This window comes from Panulirus ornatus, chromosome 17 (genome assembly GCF_036320965.1).
Source record: "Panulirus ornatus isolate Po-2019 chromosome 17, ASM3632096v1, whole genome shotgun sequence".
Lineage (NCBI taxonomy): Eukaryota > Metazoa > Arthropoda > Malacostraca > Decapoda > Palinuridae > Panulirus > Panulirus ornatus.
Genome location: NC_092240.1, coordinates 6,957,252 through 6,962,324, shown reverse-complemented (window position 1 = coordinate 6,962,324; position 5,073 = coordinate 6,957,252).

Sequence of the window (5,073 nt, the reverse complement as noted above, 5' to 3'; positions counted from 1 at the left end):
TGGAAAAATTGGTAAAGATAATGCTTTAGATTAAAAGTAACCAAAGAAAAGCACTTTCATGGGGAGAAAGGATAAACCTTCATTTCTTTGCTAATGCTTTTGTGAGTAACTAAATCCCTTCATCTACTGTCTTCAAAGGGAGGGGCTAACTTGTTGAATAGCCAGTATATTCCATGATTTTTGTGCTTTCCTGGAAATTAATTCCTTTTGTCTAGGTTATTTACAGAAGATGAGTGGAATTAAAAAGGTCTCATAGCATTTTGTCCAGTATCATTTAAGCAAAAGCATCATTTAAGAGGAATTTTTTCATGTTTCAAGAATTTTCCCCCAAGAGTTTATACTCATCGGGAAGTTAATTGTTCCTTCACATGTATATGTCTTTCATCCTTAAACAAATACTCTGTATATGTTACACTCCATTAGGAATGTCAGGTTCTTAGAATTTTGCTAATGAAGTAAGATAACTCTAGCACTGCAATACTCTTATATGTTCCAGTCCATTAGGACAGTTAGATTCGTAGCATTTCTCTAATACAGGAAGATACCATAACTGTAGCATTGCAGTTGAGGAAATGCTGTGGTTGTAAGCAATGATTTATGTCACTATTAGTTAGTATATTAGTTTATTCTTCTCTTTAATGAGATTTAGATATATGTGTAAATACTATAAGTTTGAATATGTTTTGGTTGCCTAAATATATTTGTAATTATTGTGTAAACTAGCATCTCATCAAAGCAACAGATAGTAAGCCATTAGCAAGTCACACTATGCCATCCAGCTCAAGAAACCCTGAATTCCGGGAATTGTTACCCAGTAGGTCTTTGATATGAATGTTATGATGTCTTTTAAAGTAAGTTTGTGGTCCTTTAGAGCTAAGATTTAAATCCATGGTTCTTTCACAATTCAGTAGTCAAAATACCAGTCAACTCTTCTTTGTTGGGAAGAGGTTAAAGGTTCACATTGATGCATACTTGGATGATGGGCCAGATGTTGCAGAGAAGCTTTAAAAGTATCATGATGTAGTTTCTGTACATTATGAAATCTGTTCAGAGGTCAATGTTAGAAGCTTTTGACCTAGACTCCAACCTTGCTGAGACAGGTTTATCTCATCTGAGCTCCTCTCGGTTCCATGTCTTTGGCACATACAAAATTGAATACTGATTCTCAGCTATACCTTCTAATGGTATTAGTATCTCTGAACATGGTATCAGTTACCATTCCTGTAATTGTCTGCCTTGAGGATAGATTTTTGTAGCACATTAGTTTTATAGTCAATGATACACAAGAGTGATGTAACTGGTATCAAGTCTGACCACCCTTAATTCCCCATTCATATTGACCTGGTACCCAATTTCAGCTTGGTGAACTATTGTAGGCATGAGCAGGACTTAGGGGTACAATCTCATGCTCAGTTGTTAAGCATTGAAAATTTTTTTTTGTGGTCATACCAGCATTTGATGATATTGGTAGAGGATTGACATTTTCCCTCGTTTAGATAATTTTTTTTTTTCTTTTACATATTAACCCAAAGGGTCCATTCTCCAGGGGTTCCTGCAGTTCCAAAGCAGTGCTATTAACATTAGCAAGGAAAGGATGGACTCCTTTGGGGTGAGAAATTCTTTAACAAAATTTTACTCCAGTGATACAACCTTGCTGAAGGTGATTTTTCACTCCTGGAATAACCACAAGCAATTTCCAATAATGCCTTCAGGTAATTAACTCAGGATATGATACTGAGTGCTTTAACCCTTTTGATGCATAATAAGACTTTATGGGATGTTCCCTGTTGGAGTCAGTTTTCCATGAAAAAATAAGTTCATTATTTTGAGCCCTTTTACTACTTTTCCAGTATGAAAAGACCATAAAGTTTCCATATCTGGCATTAGAATCACTTGTAAATAGTTTGAATAGTAAGACTGATGACTTCTTATGAGAAAATTGTGAAAATGTATAGAAAATGAATCCTCAAAGATTTCTTATAAGTGGCCAAGTTACTTCAACAAGAGGTTAAAAACATTCCAGAAACATAAGTCTTATATTATAGATAAAGTATGATATCAGTTTAGAGTGTAAGTGATATCCTTTTACAATACAAAAAAAATGTTGTGTGGAATAAGAAATGAAATAGTTGAATCATGCTGCTTTTGAGAAAACAATATCAGTATGATAAGAAATATAAATAAAGACTACTCTTTGGTACAATTGGGGCTGAAAATAAAGATAAAATGTAAGTTGTTCTGTTGGCAGGAGTGGCATGGATAGCATTGAGTATCAGTTGATGTTTTATTTTCATGGCTACTGCTGTTCATCTTAGGTGACAGCACATAAGAGCTTGTTTTAAAACAGGGGAAAGTGATTCAACCTTGCAATGTAGAATTTGTAAAGCATTCTTTGATGGACATGGACCACAGGTGAACTCCACACTTTTAACCAGTATTTTTATTCTGACAATAATTGACCTTTGCAGCAAAAGGGTTAAATCTCCAGTTCAGAGATCTTTACTTTTAACTCTGATGCTGTGTTTGATTTGTGTGAATAAGAGAAAATTGCAGATTACTTTCTGTGTGGTTTTGGATCTGGTGAGCAAGTTTAATGAAGACAACTCAAGAATTCTTTAATTCATATCTGTTTGATTCTAAGTTTAAAGGAAATTTTTACTAATTATTGACCAAATGTCATAGTGCCAGGTATTATGTTAGCTTGATGAGTTTCATATTTCTAAGGGTGCTCTTTGAATTTCTTCATTCCTTTGACTTTAATCATCAGCAGTCACTCAGAGTGAAGAATGATTGTTGCTTTGGGAGAATTTGTGTGGCCATAGGTGGCATGTAATGCCAGTCCTGGGACCTTATAATCTTTTGTAGTTGTTCAGGCATGTGTCTCCAGGACGGATGTATGGCTCTGGTTTGTTGATTTGGACCACAGCATAATCTTACTGTTATTCTAATATGGTGTCATCTTTCAAGTTCTTAGGTCCTCTTCATAGACATTTCCTTCATTTAGGCATGCTCTTTCTGTTGCTCTTTTATGTTGTCATCTTTGGCTTTCAAAGTTCTGAGGTCCTTGTCACAGGCTATTCTTTCATCTTGGCATGTTCTTTCTGCTGTTCTTATATGTTGTCATCTTTAGCTTTCAAAACTCTGACATCCCTACCACAGGCTCTTCCTTCATCTAGGCCAGTCCTAGACAAGTCTCCTTTGAGTTACTGTCCATGGTGCACATCATGTTGGCTTGGAGGATGTCCTTCAAATACTTTCTCTCCCCTTCTCACTCACTTACCTTGACTGAGTTGGAATTGGACAACTTGCTTGATGTATCAACTGTCAGGCATCTTAACAAATAGCCAGCTTAATAAAGCTGAAGGCAGAGGATCATTACCTTGATGTTTGTATGAGATCACTAATGCTGGTAATATGTCTTTCCACTGTATGTAAAGGATCATTTATGAAAAAGCAGTGATGGAAATTCTCCAGAGCTTTGCAGTTCCTCTTATACATTGACCTTATTTTAGCCCCATACAGAAGGGTGAGAATCATGAATGTTTGATAAACCAGGAGCTTAGTTTTGCAGCTTTTGTGGCAATCTTTAAGTACCTGCTTCCTCAGTTGACCAAAGATGTTGTTGCACATTTAAAGCAATACTTGATTTCTCTATCAATTTCAAGCTTCTCTGACAGATGACTTCCAAGATTTGGGAAATGTTCAGTATTCTCCTGAATCTCACCATGGTTTTGGATTACCGAGACTAGGGCTGCCTGATTAAGAGCCTGGTGATGGAGGAAATGTCCTCTAGATGTTAATTTTAAGTCCAGTTATGTCACATGCCACATGAAAATAACAACAGTTTCCTGAAGATACATGCCTGACTTAACATTTACCTTAGCATCATCAGTACACTGGAGCTCATTTACTGTAGTCAAGATGAATTTGGCTCTAGGTCAAAGATGGCTGATGTTAAACAGCTCACCTTCTACACAGCAGGCTTAGAAATTTATCAGTATAGCACGACAACAAGGAAGGTTGATAAGAGAATTGGGGCCTGACACCTGCCTTGACCTTGAAGGGATCCTTGATGAATAGTGAGAACCATCATTTGCATGTCATCATAAAGTACACAGGGGTGAGAGTAAATTTCATTGTAGATCTCTGTTTCATTTTTGCCCTTCTGGGAGGGCAAAAATGGGTGTTTTTGAAGGATTGTAGTCCCAACAATATTATATAGTTGCAAGGCATGGAGATAAGGCTATTCAGAGGAGAATGGATGTATTGGAAATTAAATGTCTGAGAACAATATGTGGTGTGAGGTGGTTTGATTAAGTTAGTGAAGAAAGGGGAAGAGAGATGTGTGGTAATAAAAAGAGTGTGGTTGAGAGAGCTGAAGAGGGTATGCTGAAATGGTTTGGACATATGGAGAGAATGAGTATGGAACAGTTGTCAAAGAGGATAAATGCATCAGAGGTGGAGGGAGAAGGGAGAACAGGGAGACCAGACTGGAGATGGAGGGATGGAGTGAAAAAGATTTTGAGTGATTAGGGCCTGAACATGCAGGGGGGTGAAAGGCATGCTTGGGGTAGTGAATTGGAACAGTGTGGTATACTGGGGTCAGTGTGTCAATGAACTGTACCAGGGCATGTGAAGCATCTGAAATAAACCGTGGAAAGGTTAGTGGGTTCTGTTTATGGATTGGGAGCTGTGGTTTCAGTGCTTTACATGTGACTGGTAGAGAATAGAAGTGAGTGGATGTGGCCTTTCTTCATCTGTTCCTAGCACTATCTCACTAACACAGGAAATGATGATCAAGTATGAAAGAAAGATCTCTGCTTCAGAAGATCCAGTGATGATCTTCCATTAACAAAGTTGAAAGCCTTTTTGAATTCAAAAAGGCAATGTTGAGGGATTGGTGTTGTTCCCAGCATTTCTTCTGTGGTTAGTGAGCAGATGCAATGATTATGTTCATAGTACCTGTAAATGGTCTGAACTGACACCAAGATTTCAGGAGGAGCTCTTTAACAAGGAAAAGAAAACCATTCAGGAGTATTTTCACATTGATATTTCTTATGGTAGACCTAATAG